At 35.4% G+C, this 18281-nt stretch overlaps 1 pseudogene; it reads right to left on the bottom strand.

Annotated features, from left to right (window-relative positions):
- Positions 1 to 7897: 7897 nt before the first annotated feature.
- On the bottom strand, positions 7898 to 10193 carry LOC145055003 (L-type lectin-domain containing receptor kinase V.9 pseudogene; annotated as a pseudogene).
- Between the last annotated feature and the right edge of the window lie 8088 nt (positions 10194 to 18281).

Below are 18281 nucleotides of genomic sequence, written 5' to 3'. Positions count from 1 at the left end.
ACCATCTCAGGGCATAGTGCTGCCAGGTCGCTAAACCTGTCAGTGTAGGTCACTATGTCTGATCCGACCATAGTATGCTCCCATAGCTCTTGTTCCAGCTTTTGAACTTCACCCTTAGGGAAGTATTCTTCCAACATTATCTCTTTTAGGTTCTCCCAACCTATGGAGTTAGCCACTGATAGGGTCAGTGACTTAACATGGCTATTCCACCATGTTAGGGCTCTGTCAGAGAAGGTGCAGGTAACAAACTTAACTTTGCTCCCTTCTGGGCACAGACAGATTGCAAAGACCGAATCTGTTTTCTCGAACCATCACGTCATAGCAATGACTCCTCCATTTCCATTAAAGGATTTGGGTTTGCAGTTCATGAAGTCCTTATACGAATACTCTCGTGGGTGTCCGTGGGTAACTCCGGGGTTGGTTAAGTGGGTACCGCTACCAGTTCTGTTGGTACCACTTTCGCTGATGTAAGTTAGAGAAGTTGTTACTGCGGCTGCTATCGCTGCTTGGAGAGCATCAGGATTGAACTGTGGTGGTGGATTCTCTATTGCGTTATTTACTCCGCGCCTTACAAGTTTACCACGAGGCATCTTTTTGCTAAAAAGAATACAAAGATGAGACGAGAATAAGTCTATAGCAGTGGTTATAAGCTGAAAGCTAAATGACAAAGTTATCCTAGTCCTGAGTATATCTGGTTCTGACTTTCATAGGGTTCTGGAAATAGTTCATAAAGGGAGTCTATATAAAATAAACTTTATGAAATAGAAGTGGCTATCCTTGAATGAATTTCTGTGAATTGAATAACTGATACTGGTCGCATGAAAAGAAATAATCCTAACACATAGTGTGAGTAGTGAAATTGTTAGATGTCATTTTATGCATCTTTTAGGGTACTTTTCATTATTATTTAATATCATATTTTGTAAATTTGCATTTCATTTATTTAAATAATGTTCAGCTCATGTAATTCGTAATAATTCCCATACTGCTCATGTTTTTATGTCAATTCCAGATAGTTTGAGTGGAGCAGTGCTTGGGGAGTAGTTGGATGCGCGTTTGGAGCTTAAAATAGAGCTTGGAACTTACGGAGTATGTTGTGGAATGATTGGAAGATGATTTTGTCAAGAAATATTCGATCGAATTGATCACACGAAGATAGAATATGCAATCTAAAGTTAAAGGATGTTGTTGGCAGCTTTGACCCCCTGTCAGTATTTTGACCATATCTCATGAACCGTAACTCCAATTGAGGCAATTCAAAATGATCTGAAAATTAGACGAAATTTCAGACATATTAGGCACAACATGCGATCGTAGGTTGCCTTTATGCGATCCTATGGGGCCTTTATGCGATCTCAGGTTAGGTCGCAACTTGGATTCGAGGTTTTTAGTGCCAAAAATTCATCTGGAAGCAAAAAATGAAAACCTACGATCACATGTTGTGTACATGCGATCTCAGGTTGTGTACATGTGATTGCAGGTTGGCCAAAAAGTGCCAAAATGGTATCCTACTTCATTAAAAAGGAACGAGACGCGTTTTCTTCAAAACCTGCGAACGCAGCTTTGATACATGCGATCGCATGCGCATCGTTTTTTTCTCTTGGACATATAAATAGACCTTATAACCTTCCAGTAACCTAAGTTGGTACCAGATGATGAAAATACGATTTTGGAGGTGTTTCTTCTCCGATTTCAACGATTTCTGAAGATCTAAAGACTGTGGATCATCTTCTTCAAGTGGATTAGTAAGATTAGTTGTTTGATGTCACTTTTCATTTGTGTTTATCAGATTTTAGCCATGTATGGCTAAAACCTAGTTTCCAGTTCTGCAAAGACGAGTACTTTTCATGTGATTGATCATTAGATTTGGTTTTTTATTTGTGTTTCTATCTAGATTCTTTAGTTTTGTTCTTAATGAATGTTTGATTTTGATTCATGTTAGTCTGATCACCTAGCTAGGGTTTAATCATTCCAATTAATCAGTTATAGAATCCGTAATTGTTTTTGTCAACCGGTAACGTGTTTGGGTTTTGACTTTATTATAAACTGTAAAAATCATATCTTTACGCTTCCAAGCCTGTGAGAAGTATTGAATATTGCTGGGAATTTTACACAGATCGTAAAGCTGCTTTTCTGATTTAATTAAGAGCTTGTTTGATTAGACAGTAAAAATTTAGGGTTAATTCAAAGAGCTTGTTTTGATTAACTAGTTTAGGTAAAAGAGAAATTACTAGAGTTTGTTAGTTTTTCTGAGTACCAGCTTAGATAGAATGCATCTTAAATAATCAGATTTGGATCAGTTACATGATTAGGAAAGTCGCAGCAGAGTTGAAACCATTTTTATTATTAATTTCCGTTTACTCTATTATCACTGCATTTTTAGTTTTTACTTCAATCAAAAACCACCTTTTATAATTTATGTTTTGACTAGATGTGTCTGAGGCAAAAAGATATTGACTTTTAGGCTGTGTCCCTGAGGATTCGACCCTGCTTCTTTGTGTTGTCTTTTTAGTGCAACCAGCAGTGATAATTTACTTATTTAATACACGCACGACAGCGTGTTAATAGAAATCACTAGCTCACTAAGTCAATTAAGGTTATTATTTATTAGTGTGACGCATAAGATGTTTTAGTTTCTCCAGCTGATCACTTCTTAGAAAACTCTTTTTGAATCTCTTTTTGTTTCTCCTTGACTCCTTTGCTGACTGCTATAATGGAGTGGTTACATCTATCAGGGTTTGTCGTACAAGAATAGAGGTGTCTAAAGAATCTATGAGATTAAGTGTAACTTTATGGAGTGATCCTTACCGGGTCCTCCTATAATTGCGCAATGTATACAAGTTGTATATAATTTAAGATTAAATAGACCTTCGAATAAGTGATCCTACTCCAAAACCACAACTAAAAAAGGAACAGGAAGTGAAGCATAGATCACAAATTCTAAGTCTATACAAAACCTTGGAAGTATACACTCCGGAATCATAGATCTACCAGAAGGGTCTTTTAAGTTCTCACATAAGTTATTTATAGTGCCTCAAATACTCCTATAGTATTTTAATGTAATGTACTTGGTATGCTTTAAACTTGTTGTTGTCTTATAGTATCATAAAATACTCCTATAGTATTTTAACTTTATGTTCTTATCTAGAAATCCCTTGAATTGAGTTGGGTAAGTTTTAAGACTGTTGCGATACCACATCACTCCTAACACATGTGGGTCACATCTCAAATGAATATAGTTGATCATGCTATATTGATCCCAGATATGATTACATAGCCGTTCAGGTTTGACTGTAGTGTTCAACCTTTAAATACTTATGTTCTGTTCTTCTTGTGATACTTGTTCTAGTATATATATATATATATATATATATATATATATATATATATATATATATATATATATATGCATGTATGTATACTTTTATAAAGTATTGTTATATTTTTAAAATATATTATTATTCAGAGCACTTCGGCCCCATTGTATTTATAGTTGTATATCTTTTATAGGTTGATATACTTAGTTCACTATAAACAATGCTCTGATACCAATCTGTCACACCGCCAAACCGGAACAACGGAAACGTTCGGGGGAGGAGGACGTCATGTTTAGTATCACAACACATGCATCATAGTAATCAAAGTAACAAACAACCATTTCATTAATATGAAAGTGTTTACAAAGTACGTGGTTCACAAAAGATAGACTCCAAAAGTAAATAACAAAAGAAGACATGAAGCTACTATACTCCATCTTTTGAATCCAGTGCGTGTACCTGTCTACTAGTTTCCTGAGAATACAAGTTATTTTGAATGAGTAGATCAACATTTAAGTTGGTAAGTTCATAAGTATTTAAGTGATGAAAAGTAAGTTGCAAGTTCTTTTAGAAAAGTTCGTATGTTCCTCCATAAAATCCTATATTTTCTAATATGATAATTGAAAGTAAAAATGACTCTACAATTCCTTCTATGAGTACTAAATGGATACAAGTTATATACAATTTAAAGTAAACACACAATCGATTGTGTGAATCTGCCCTAAGCCCACAACCAAACAAGGAACAGGGAATGAGGCGGAAGTCACACATCCCATTGTTTGTTAGATCTTCACTATATATAACCCTGGTGTATTCATTTGGTACTAACGGAGTTAACTGTAATAGTTCTTTATATTTGATGAAAACATTCTTTAAGAAAATCATATATTTCCTTTAGTCAAAATGGAAACCGCAATAGTTCCTTCTATAATCACTTAGTTTATACAATCTATATATAATCTAACATTGAACAGACAGTTAAATGGGTGAATCAGCCCTAAGCCCATAACCAAACAAGGAACAAGAAGTAAGGCGGAAAGCACACATCCAACTGCCTATCAGATATTAATTATATATAACCCTGATGTATAAACTAAGGTATCATAGAATTAACCACTAAAGGTCCTTTAAGTTATATTGGTTTAATAAAATGAATTAAACCTTTTTACTGATAAGTTTCTAGTTTAGCCTACTAAATGTTCTATCTGAAAAGTATATTTTTGTACTAGAAAACGATGTATTGAGCTTGTATACTATGACCTGACCCACACCTGGTACTCCTTATGATTACTTGGTGTATACGGAATATATATATATATATATATATATATATATATATATATATATATATATATATATAGCTAAGATCGAATAGATAGTAGACTGGGTGAATCTGCTCTAAGCTCACAACCAAACAAGGAACAGGGAACAAAGCGGAAAGCACACATTCTACTGTCTACCAGACCCGATTAATATATATCCCTGATGTATCTACCGAGGAATCATAAAGTTAGCATTATAGGCCCCCTTCTAACTAAGACTCAACTGTTCTGTTTGTCTTTTGTAATGATGTAAGTTTTCCCAAGTTCAAGACTATCTTTACTAGAAAATAGTTTGCATTACTTTTTATGTGAGAAGATCACTATATGAATGTAATGGGAAAATGAAAGTGTACAGTAGTGTTGTATAAAGTAACTGCTGACCACTAACTACCTTAAAACCACTTTGTTAATTAAGGTTAAAATGTGATGAGGTTATAACCATACTGATAGACAAGTGTTTTACGCGACGACCTTCTGGCGTCGAAACAGATGTGACATTTGTCACCCCTTGTCCTGTCGGCCAAACTGTAGCGAACAGTCGGGATGCGGGCTTGTCAGTCCCGTATAGATCTATACACAAACTCATGCTCTCCCTTCAGGAGACTCTGGTTACAAAACGTGACCTAACAATTATATTGCTAAGCAGTGAAGTAGTGGTTTCACATTATTGTTATCTTGTTCTTGTTATCGTATGTTCCTTCTGTTCTTGTTTTTGTATGTTCCTCCTTGTTCTTCTTATTGTATGTTCTGAACCCCTAAACTATACCTATTATAGTTTACTAGTATGTTTGTTTTGAACTGTCTCTGATTTGTAGAAAAGACTCGATTATCTACTGAGTTATGATTGTACTTTAAAAACAAAGTTTTATAACCAACAAAGTAACATAACTTTAAAAAAGTTTTTGAAATGATTTGATCACTTATAAAATCATAATAAAATCCTTTAATGTGACGGTTATCACATATAAACATTTACACAATTATCATTGTGTTTAACTTGTATTCCCCCCCCCCCCCAAAAAAAAAAACATTTAAAACATTTAAAAGATTGATTATAGGGGTATGAACTCACCTTATGTGGGTGATTCAATTGAAGATTCACGTAAGGATGAGAAGTTCCACGAATGAATTCTTGAGACACAAACGAGTCCTGAATGACATATAATGGCATATATAGGCATGTAATTAGTGTTTAAAACAACTAACATGCAAGGAAACAACCTTAGGGACTAGGAAACACTTGTAAGGAAGTGTTACAATCACATGTGATTGATAAAAGCGAGTTCACGGCCACACTAAGTTTTTATGGCCAGAACACATGATGTTTTCACGGCCAAGGGAGGTTTACGGCCACAAGAAGTGTTTGCGTCCGTAAACACTTGAAGATGATGCATTTTGGATCTTGATTCATGCTTATAGGGTGTTTGTCTCATGAGGATACAAGAGCTTCTTATGAATAACAAGATGATAGAAGAGATACCCACACTTTGGATGACTTTAGGTTGTTTACGACCCAAGAACAAGTGGGTGTTCTTGGTGAAAAGATGAAGATTTGAAGATCTTGAAGGAAAAGTGATGAATTCAAGGATGTGATTCATCGGATTCATATGATCAAGAAGATTAACTGGCAAAATGGAGGAGTTACTTACGTTTTTGAAGTGAAATGATGGATTCCCTTGATGATACTTGAGAGAGTTTGAGTGTTCTTTGTTGAAAGAGGTGAGAAATGAAGAATAAATGAAGGAAATCTTTACTTATCATGGGAGTTCACGGCCACCAAGAGTTTACAGCTGTAAACTCTAGTTTGCAGTTGTAAACTCCTTGTGATGGAGTTTCCGGCTCTTTTGCAACCCAATGAACTTAAGCTGACACACACAATCCTTAAGTGTATTAGGCTTAGAACACTTAAACACACCCTTAACAATGCTAAAAGATAGCAGAAACAAGTCTGACATTTGATTGGATTGATTGGCTTTACCGGATAGAAATTTTCGAGTTGTCACAACATCTCTTCCATAAATAGGTTGCATATTCGGAAAAAAAAAAAACAAGAATGCTTTAGGCCTAGGCAAGGTCAGGCAGCTTTTGGTAAAAGAGTGCTTTAGGAATCATGCAACCGTCTCAAGGCTTGATGAAACATTTTGTTAAGGTGCCTTAGCTTCATTTTATTGTAGTAAAAAAATTGTTTGGGAATATTGCCCTGGTACGGTAGTACTCATGTTGATGCCCTTTGTGGATGCTTGTGTATGGATCCATTGAGACTCGTTTATATAGGAGTGTTCGTTTGGATGAATCGGTTTGATCCGATCCAATCAAGTGAACCCAAATTGATTTCGATTTTCAAAACATGGATCCAAATAGTCCAAACTAAATACAAATCCGATCCAATCCAATCCAATAAAATTACAATTCGGTTGGATCGGTTTCTAAAATTCGATTTTTTTAAAGCACGTATAATTAGAAAATTACCCAATTTTATAAAAGAAAAAAAAATAACAAATAACTTAGTTGTGGTTTAAAGTTTATAAACTACTAAAAATATATATTAAAGAATAATATTATATAGATAAAAACTTTTGAAAGAGAATACATACTCATGTTTTTTATTAGGTTAAACTTTTTGAATCTATTTGAAAAAAAATAATAAAATAATAAATAATTATAGATATATATTAAAAATAAATAAATAATAAATTGTTATTCGTTTTTTTTTTGGACTATTCGGTTTTTATTTTATAAACCAAAACCAATCCGGAATCCAAAGTAGTAATTCGGTTTTGTTAAAAACCTATCCGAAAATCCGAATATCCGAATCAAATAGTCCATACCAAATTATCTAATTGGACAATTCAGTTTAATCCGAATAATGAACAACCCTACGTTTATTTCCAAGTAATGAACAATCCAAATAATGGACAATTTACGGTATAGGTTGTTGTTTTAAAATGATGATGTTGTTATCCTATTGGTGCGTCCACAAATCGTTGAAGGTCACTTCATATTGAGAATAATGTTCGTTACTCACTAAGCTTTTTATACTTTACTATTGTTGTTATATCCTTTGATTGTAGGTGCGGGTATTGATAGCAAGTATAAGGAGTTTACTTGATATCAAGATAGACATATAAAGACTTAGCAGATAGATACTTTAGTAGTTTTGGCGCATTGTAATGTAACACCCAACTGGGTTAAATTTTGGTTTGTAAACTATGTTGTTATTTGCTTCCATCTTTGTTAGCATATAATGTGCATCATGTGTAAGAATCAAAAGTATTTTAAACAAGAAAATTTTCGGTTGCACTTCATACTAATTTTCGGGGTGTTGAAGATTTCTCTTCCATAAATAAAAAAATCACATTTGACATACTTGTTCCCATCACCGCCCTGAAAACATTAATGAGTGGGTGATCGGTTCCAATGTCCCCGAGTAGTGAATTTGCGAAAAGTAAGAACTTGAAGAGGCATGGCCAAGTTGACTCCAATTGTCATCTCTTATCTTCAATACACCATTGAAATCCGGTGGCAATGGCTCCTTTCCTAAAAGGAACTTCAAAACTTGCGACATGCTCGGTCTCAGCACGGACACAACATGTGAACAAAGCAACCCCACCTTCAAAACCAACTCCATTTCCTCAGTTTCATAGTCGTCCCTTAGTTTCGGATCAACCACCTCAGAAAGTTGCTCCTTATACCAACAATCCCACACGTAATCGACCAAAATCACTGCCTCTTCGCGCCCTTGCAATTCCACAGGTCGCCGACCACAAACCACCTCTAAACAAAATGTTCCAAAAGCAAAAGTATCGGTTGCGGTGGTGGCTTTTCCTTTGCGAGCCAATTCAGGTGCTATGTATCCCAAGGTCCCAGCCAAATGGGTCGTTTTTGCATCGGTTCCATTGTTGTTGCCAAATCTCGCAAGCCCAAAATCGCCTAACTTACCATTCAATTCAGCGTCAAGTAACACGTTGCTTGCTTTTATGTCCCGATGGATTATAACTTCACACCATTCATGCAGATATGCTAATGCTTTGGCTACATCGATAATGATTTTGACCCTTTGTTTCCATGTTAAAGTGGATTTGGGATTCGAATTGAATATAAACTTATCCAAACTAGTATTCGGCATATAATCATATACAAGAAACAATTCGCCTTTTCTTCGACAATACCCAAGAAGTCTGACCAAATTTGGGTGTCGTAACCGACCTATCGTGGCGATCTCCGCCACGAATTCCTTCATTCCTTGACTTGATGTATGCCATATCTTCTTCACTGCGACCTGAGCTCCTAAGTCCAGCAAGGTCCCTTTATAAACCTGACCAAAACCACCTTTTCCAAGCAGCTCACTTTCTTTAAACCCTTTTGTGGCGATGAAAAGATCTTTGTAGGAAAACCTGCAAGGTCCGTATTGAACCTCCCAACTTTCAAGAGCTTCTTCGAATTCGAATTTATGTTTTCTTCTTTGGAGCAAAACAATCACCGAAATTGAAATAGTTGAAAGAACCAGTAATCCACCTAAAGATAACCCAATTTCTAAAGCCATTTTTTTCTTTTTGGTTGATTTTTTCTTGAGAGGTAAAGGTGGGATCTTTGATCTATCGATTTCTTGAGCTTTTCCATTCATTTGAAAACTCCAACCAACAATGTAAAACGTTTGAAGAAGAACCCCAGTGGCTGAAGTAAACCCAACGTACATTTCTTCGAGTAAAAAAGGTGACAGATCTTTCTTCCATGTTACAAGAGGTTTTTGAGGTTTTTTGAAGGGAAGAGGAGCTAGTGTGACATTCAAGGTCTTTTCAACACCATCGTAATCAACCCATGCTCGGATTTCTCTGGAGCTCGCAAGAGTTAAGGTTTGAAAACCTCCATTAATCTTGTAATATCCTGCTGTTGCAGCGAAGACAGATTCTATACTGTTTATATCAAGACCCACATGGTTGCCATCCATATCGTCAAGTTCGAGGTTTCTAAACGTGTCGAATTCAACGGCGACGATGTGATTTGAGGCGTTTCCGTCATTGGTACGGTTAAAGAGTCCAAGATGCTGCGAAGAGGATGCATCCGTCACTGCTTTTGATGGAGCAATCACAAAGGTCATTCCGTGGAACGTGAACAGAGGGTTTTCTGGTATGATTCCAAAGACGAAAGAAGTGGAGAATGACAAAGCGTTGCTGGTGTGGGAGTTTTTGAACCGGAAAGGGCGAGAGTAGAAGGTGTGACCGACGCCGAACATCTCGGTGTAGTTGCTGTGAACCACTCGACCATCTGGCTGGATCTCTCGTACACCATCGAGCTGCGAATCTTTGAAAAGGAAGGAGAAGCCATTACTGTCTGTGGAAACTGTGGATGCTGCTTCTACTCCAGCGAGCAGAAGCAGCAGGAGAAGAAGAAGAAGGGGTGGTTGGATCAAGATCATAGATGAAGTATGGAAGTCGGTTCTGATAGAGATTATTAGTTATTTAATCCTTATGATTTGGATTAGCAGATGGCTTGGTGAAAGGGATCTCTTCGCCATCTGGAACAAAGCGATCTTGTTTCACCAGTCAATGGTCTACCTTTACGGCAGTGCAATTTGGGTGTTGGTCAAGGACGTATCGTTCATCTATATCACGTTGCTTAACAAAGTATACATGTCGTGGCAATTCCTATGACTACTCTCATTCTGTCCACACGAATAATGATTAAATAATTGTGAAACTTGTCTATGATAGAGTAACGATGGTTAAGTTTACTTTATGTATTTTAGAGTAGACTATATGAATGGTCCTACAATAAGTTGTGTGTTTGGACCTATTTTTTTTTATTTTTTTTTAATTCCAATCATATCTACAGTTTTGTTTTGTTTGGCTTTTCTGGTTCTTACCATATATAAAAAGACTGTTTTTGGTTCCTAACATATATAAAAAAACTAATTTATCCTTCCTAATCTTTTCTTAACCGTTTAATTTAATAAAAGAATTTGTTAATTTAAAAAATGACTATAATAGCCATTTTTTCCAAAGGTTTTTCCACAAAATAGCCATAAATCAGAAAAATGCCAAAATATCTATCTTTTCACATGGCATCATCTGCGAAAATATTAATGGTCTGTGATTTTTTTTTTCAACGGCCAAAACAAACAACGTTTTCAATCCTGTGAAAATCTCTGTCATCTGCGAAAGATGATGTCATCTAGAAAATCTGTAAAACCAAATATTGTATTTGTTGAAAAGGTATGTATTGTCTGGTCATGTTGACTGCAAAAAGAAGAGACCATATTGCGAAAATCAAAATCGGTACAGTGAAAATTTGTATAATTTAGAGTGTGTTATCTTATAAGAAATTGTTTTGAAAGAAACACTTTCCACATCCAATTGTTTCATTTTTGTAGCCAACTTTTTATATATTTTTTTTGTGTAATTTCACTAGCAAATTTTCCCAACTTACCATTTCTGCTTTTGTTAAGAGAACATAACTTCAAACATTCCAGATAAGTATTTTTGTTTGTGTTAGTGGTTCATGGCAGTGAGAAAATAAGAAATTGATATATGTGACATTTTTTAAAACTTCAGTATTGAAATGTTAGTAGATATAAATTTCCCATATTTATACAAATTGATCAAACAAATGATAGATTTTGATGATAGACCTAATATCAACGTGTCTTTCCAATACTTTACATTGAAGTATGTTATATAGATAGTTGAAGAGGGTGAAGTATGTTATATAGATAGTCGATGAGGGTGAAGTATGTCATATAGATAGTTGACGACGATAATGTGAAACATTTAAAAATAATATATATATATATATATATATATATATATATATATATAATGATCTAGTGAAAGAGACACATATTGTTGGATAGAATATCGCAAATCGATCTGTTGTTTGTGGGAACCAGCCGAGAAGCGGAAAAGGGTCTTGTAGCATAAGAGGAAAAAAAACTCTATTAAGAACATATCCAATAGAAGAGGTATTAATAATAAAGCATGTAAGCATACCTATCAAAATGATTCTAACAATGTTGATGAATATGTTACATATGGAACAACAATACAGCAACAATTCATTCCACAAGTTGTCTATGAAAACTAGTATACATATCGACAAATCTTGTATGTCGGTCTCGAATATTATGTACCATATCAAAAGCTGATAGTACCATATCAAACACCGGTAGTTCTACATCAATTGTTGGTAGAATGACAAATTCATAATGTCTAACCAATAAATCATAAGAACTTAGGTGACATTGGTAAGGTTACATGTATCCATGTTGATAATGATGGTACCTATCATAATGAAGGTGGAAATGATGATTTTATATAACTTGATGATCCAATAGATAAAGTTGTTTTAAGCATATCAGTCACAAAAGAAGATGATGTTGATATTGAATGGTTGGTTGTAATCAACAATTACATACAAAGGAAATGTTTTGGTATGCCAGATCTATATGATCTGATCTATGCAGCTAGTCCATCACACAGCAAAAACCCAAATGATCCAATAAAGGTGCTACAAATTTACAACGACAAAGAAGTTTGTAACACCGTAAATTTTCAAATAATTTTTTTTTCATTTAAAATCGCATCATCCTCATACACATTTCACAAAAATATCCTTTATTTAAATTACAAATCGCAACTCCATAATTGTTTGGTTTAAAATCCAGGATCTTCAAAACATAACTCTTTCACTGGTGTGTACAAGCAAGTCGGTGCCTCCCTGCGATCCTGAGAAAACCTGAAACACATAACACGGTTCGCACGAAGCTTAGTGAGTTCCCCAAAATACCACATACAACATATTAGCCACTCGAGGCTATAACTCTGTAAGACCCTCCGGTCAATGTGTCTCAGTGGGACCCTCCAGTCCCACAACTCTGATGGACCCTCCGGTCCTAACTATGTGGACCCTCCGGTCCTAACTCTGTATACTCTGAATACACATAGCATAAATCACATAGACATAATTCAGTAATATCACAATACTCAAATAAACACATAAGACCCTCTGGTCACACATAGATACCACTCTAGGCAAAGTATAGTGAGAAGACTCACCTCACAAGCTAGCAAGTAACAGTCTCGTACTCGAAAATCTCAAACTAGCCTCCGCCTAACACATAGGATAACATCTCTAATTAATACTCTATTCATACTCAAATACACCGAAGGCTTTTCTTTTTCTCTGTCTAACTCTTGAAGTGGATAAAAGACCATTTTACTCCTCCATGGTCTCCATTACTCATGATTGACCCAACCCTAAAGTCAACAGAAGTCAAACTCGAGTCAATAGTCTATGTTTGACCCGACTCGCCGAGTGCACCTATGTGACTCGTCGAGTCCACTCATTTCCTCAGAAGTCTCAAGAAGGTACGGCTCAACTCGTCGAGTTGACCCCTAACTCGTCGAGTTATCGCACGATCAAGCTCATCGGGACAAACCCTCACCGACTCGTCGAGTCAAGCCATGGACTCAGCGAGTCCCTTCGATCTAATTTCTCATTCAGACGATTCTAAGCAGATCTACAACCCCACACTCCAGATCTATCCTCCCAAGGCTCTAATAGCACGTAAAGCTGCAAGCTTTACAGCTTTACGTTCATACATGGCATGTAAGGCTCATAATGCCAACACATGCACCAACAAGGGCTAGATGCACAAGAGCTTGCCTCTAGCTCAATAAAGATCGAGTCTTCAGACTTACAAGGCCACTTATAGTCCATATCTGAGGTTCCAACCTTAAGCCATGCACCAATCACTCTATGACACAAGATAGATGGAAGAAAACCCTAAAGATTCCCTAAACAATATCTAGTAAGGAAGTGATCAAGCTAGCATCTTTTTACCTCCAGCTGAAGCAAAACTCTAAAGAATCTCTGGATCCAAAGGCCTCCTCTTGATCCACGCTTTGATGCTCTCCACTTATTCCTCCAAAAGGTCACAACATACCCATGATTATGTCTCTTCTCTCTTTTAGTTGCCTCTAAGCGATTAGGGTTTCTCTCTAGAGGTAAGGAGGTTGATGAGGCGACTTTAGTTCCTTTAAATAGGACCCAACCCCGAGAAATTTCTCTGCCCAACACCTACTCGGTGAGTCAACTCTTTGACTCATGGAGTCCATTCATTAATGTCACGCGGACAACTCGACTCCACTCAACGAGTTGGACTCACAACTCGCCGAGTCACTCCACGAATCTCAAGGTTAAACACCTTAATGCACCTGAAAGTCTAGATGTTACATTGTTCAACTAACACTAGGAACAAAAAGTATAGAGGGTGCATTTTAGTACAAAACTCTTAGATCTACCAAAAAGATATTTCATACATGTGTTGATAAAAATTGCCAATGGTATGTTTCAGTTGTAGAACTAGATGGTTGTAGCATATTCTAGATCCACAAACTTGTGGACCAACACAATTTTTCTTCAACATAATTGGACCTAAACCATCGCCAAGCAAGCAAAAAAGTGTTAGGACATTTTGTTACAAATGTGTTGGGTAATGATCATGACGTGCTGAACAACACATGTTTAATCTTCCGAGTGGCACTCAAGTAGACTCATTTCCTAAATTGGCCATATATTGTTACAACATAGACTACTGTAACCCCGGTTCAATCACATACATTCAAATGGATGATGATGAGCGCTTTGATTTTTGTTCCTCTTTATTGGTTGCATGGTAATCGTTATCATTTGTATGTTAACTTATTTTGATTAAATTCAATGTTTATTTGAATCATTCGTTTGTTAATTTATGTGACTGTGTTGTACATACGGGCATTTCAAAGTATCGGTCAACGTACCCTCGTGTTAGACGTGGCTCACCTTAATGGTGAATTCAAGGGAACCATGTTGTTGGCGGTAGCAATGGACAGAAACAGCCAAATTTTGCATGTTGCATATGGAATAGCCAAGGGCGAGTACACGAAATCTTGGTCATGGTTCTTATAAAAACTACTTGACTTTATCGAGGGCTTGGAACTATTAACATTCATTTCTAATAGGGTGCCCTCCATTGCCATGTCCATAATATATTCCCAGACGCTTATCATGGTGTATGTATTCATCATCTTTTCTCGAACATAGTAGCCAAGTACAATAAAAATGTGACGACAAAAACACTATTTTGGAAGGTTGTAAAAGCTTAAAGAGTCGAATATTTTGAATATTGTATTGAGGCACTACATCGCAACAAACTACCAATCGGAAGTACTTAATAGAATTGAATCCAAAAAAATGGTCACATAAATATTTCATGGGTTATCGTTAGAATCTTATGACATCAAATAGTGTAGAATTTATCGACGCATTATCGAAAGATGCTCATAAGATAGAGGTAGCAATGCTCCTTGAGTTCTTTCAAATGATCATGCAACATTGGTGTTATAAGCATCAGAATAAAACAAGTATAATTAAGAATAACGAGCAATATATGGTTAATTCTTCCATTTAACATAAAGTGAAACTAACAATAATATTTTGTTACTTTATGCAGCGAAGGTTACAACCAAACTAATGACATGGGTGGATAAAAAGGTTGGGAAGCGAGCAAGAAATACTACAAGTTGGAGGGTGTGTTTGATTTCAAATGAAAATTTTGAGGTCATGCATGGTAAATAAAAAGCATTGTTGATCTAGGGGAAAGAAGATGCACTTGACTAGATGCATGACCTCTCGTGTGGTCATCCCATTATTTTGTTAAAAGTATTTAAAACATGATGGATTTTTCGTAATGGCTATCAGCTTACCACATTGATTATTATCGGCGAATATACGAGGAGGAAGTGAAACCCTCTACCTGCCCCTTACAATTGGGAGAACCCAAAAGGTTTGATGATTGTTAGACCACCAATAATGGACAAAGGGAGAGGCCAATAATCAAACATTGTTCTCGGTGTAACGAAATACGCCATACTAGCAGAGACTACACCAAAATTTTCCCATCCAAATAAAACAATGCAAAATCAAGTACAAAAGGTGCATGGAGTTTGAATAAGCCTTCAAGTAGAAAGTAGCATGTCACAAAGCCATATTGTTTTTCCACGACAAGTAATTTGAATACCTTCTTAGAGGAACATGCATTATGTTATTGTTTATTGGCAAGACTTATAACTGTGACTTTTCGAGTAGTGGCCTTTTAGTTAGGTTTTGATTTGTTTATTAGAAAAAAATATTAGTACTAATATATTTTTTGTTTAAGGACCTTAGATGTACAACTAAAATTTAGTGACCATTTTGGAATGCCATATAAGCATTAAAAACAACTAAACCACTGATAGTTAATCATAATTCATATTTTTCGACTTGTGTTTTTGTATATAAGCTCGAGCTAATGATAATGTATCTTCATGTTTTCGGTGCTACATTCAGCAAAGAGGATAGATCTTGAGTCTTACATGGAAGTCAATAAGAAATGAGAAGTTAACATCCTGCGTAACTTAAGGTTGGATTGTGTCTATTTTGATACACGAAATCTAGTCATTCAATTTTTTTTTTATATACATGGAACAAGAGGACGTGATCCTCTGATGAGAGTTACGTGGATGGTAGGGGATTATTTTTTATTATCCAAACCTCTAGTGGTGGACGTCAATAAAGCAAGGTGCATTTCAGAATTTATCAACACTCTAGTGAGATATCGAATTAGGAACTAGGTTTTGTTGATGAAGACTCTATCGATGGTTGGGACAACTATAATGCCAAGGAAGCATGGTCAGATGATGGAAAGATAGTGATAAGTTGTAGAACATTGGAAACGGTCTTGAGGGTATAGTTTCTTCATTGACTTTAGTTGTCAGAGAAGATGGTGCCACCTGAAAGAAAGCTTTGCCAAAGAACAAGGGGTAGCCGGTCACTAGGTGGGAGCTGTGAATCATCATGCATGTGTCTGTAAAGTGAGGAATAGCCTTATTTTTGGATATTAGTTAAACTAACGATTATAAATGAGAGTTTTTAACAAAAATAACCAAGTTTGTTATGTTTTGCAAAAATGACCACTTTGTTCTAAATGGTTCTTTTGGGCTTGTAGACATTCCACACTGACAAAAAAAAAAATACATAATGGGTATTTTTTTCTCATTTGCACAATTTTTTCAAACAAACCTTTATACTCATGTCGAAAAGATCTATTTCTAAGTGTCTAATATCACCATTCTCAATGAAATGTCTAATGTTAAGTTCTTGTAGCATATATACTTCCCAATTTGCTATATCTTCTTAACTTTTTTGTTAGATTTTAGTAAAAAAAACAATGTATTTTATCAAAATTATGTAGTTCCTTTTTCCGATATTTGGAAATTCTTTCGAAAATCCAGAGTCCATATTAGTTTGAAGTGTTTTTTTTTTGTCAGGAAAAATATACTTGATGGTTTCTGAACGGACCCATTCAGGACTTGTTGGTCATTTTTCAAAATAATATATATTTTTAGGTTATTTTTTACTATTAACTAAAAATTTAGTTAGTTTAGTTAATATTCCTATATTCGTATGGTGGTCATAAGTGTTTAACTCAATACTACATACTACAGGGATGAGTCTCCAATGGTGAGAGAAGCAAAGGATAAGTGAAGAGTGGAAGAGCGAAGAAGGTGGTAATATTAAGCACCAATACACATAATTTATGAGAAGACTGTGTCTAAAAAGGGTACAAAACCGTTAAGTAGAAATTAGTATATACAATTTTAGTGAAAAAAGTATAATATAGCGAACTTAGACATTATTACATGTGATGACTGTTGTGGGCATCTAAACAGATATGCTTATACCTCAACATTTGGTTGTCGAACATCTGATGCAATTTGAACTTGTGTAACCTGTTGGGTTGAAGTGTATAATTAGATGGCCCTCTTCTTTGTAGTCTTACATTCAAAAGATCGATTTCAATTCAGAAATTAAACAATAAAGACAGTTTTTTAAATGAACTACAGCTGGAGTGGGGGAGATAGTCTCCCACTCTTCTACTGGTTTAAGGGTGGACTACAAGAAGCTCTAAACATTCTTTAGGGGCTACATGCAACACAACTTCAACTTTTTTCATATCACATGTAATTAGTATTGTAGCAAATTATTGGACCTTTGTAGGTGTTAAAAAATAACTTATTACTTTGACCATTGTACAACACAATTAGCATTACTTGATTTATTTTTCTATTAATTTTTATATGAGCATACAAAAAGCAACTTGCATGGAAAAAGCAATGTACTTGACTCTTTTTACCAATATTGGCAATGTACATTATTAGTTTTTACATAACAGCATACTCATTTTTTCTACCCATAATAGCAACTTACTTACATTTCATTACCAATAGAACCAATGTACTAATCCTTAATAGCAACTTACTTACATTTCTTTACTGATAAAAGCAATATACTTTGCTATTGTTTGTAAAGAGATCTAAGTATGTTGCTATAATGAGTAAGGAATTGTAAGCAAGTATGATGTTTTTATCTGTAAAGATATGCAAGTATGTTGCTATTATGGGTAAAAAGTGAAGTATATTACCTACATTAAGCAAAAAGAAGATTCAGTATCTCCACTATAAGTGACAAGAAATATACAGATGTTTAGTATCACTCATTTTTATCTGACATTGTCAATGAGAACATTCAAACTGAAAAAGAATAACAACAGCAGAACATACCCAGC

Source organism: Lactuca serriola, chromosome 5 (genome assembly GCF_051521515.1).
Source record: "Lactuca serriola cultivar US96UC23 chromosome 5, Lser_US96UC23_V15, whole genome shotgun sequence".
Lineage (NCBI taxonomy): Eukaryota > Viridiplantae > Streptophyta > Magnoliopsida > Asterales > Asteraceae > Lactuca > Lactuca serriola.
This window is presented reverse-complemented; position numbering and strand designations above follow the sequence as displayed.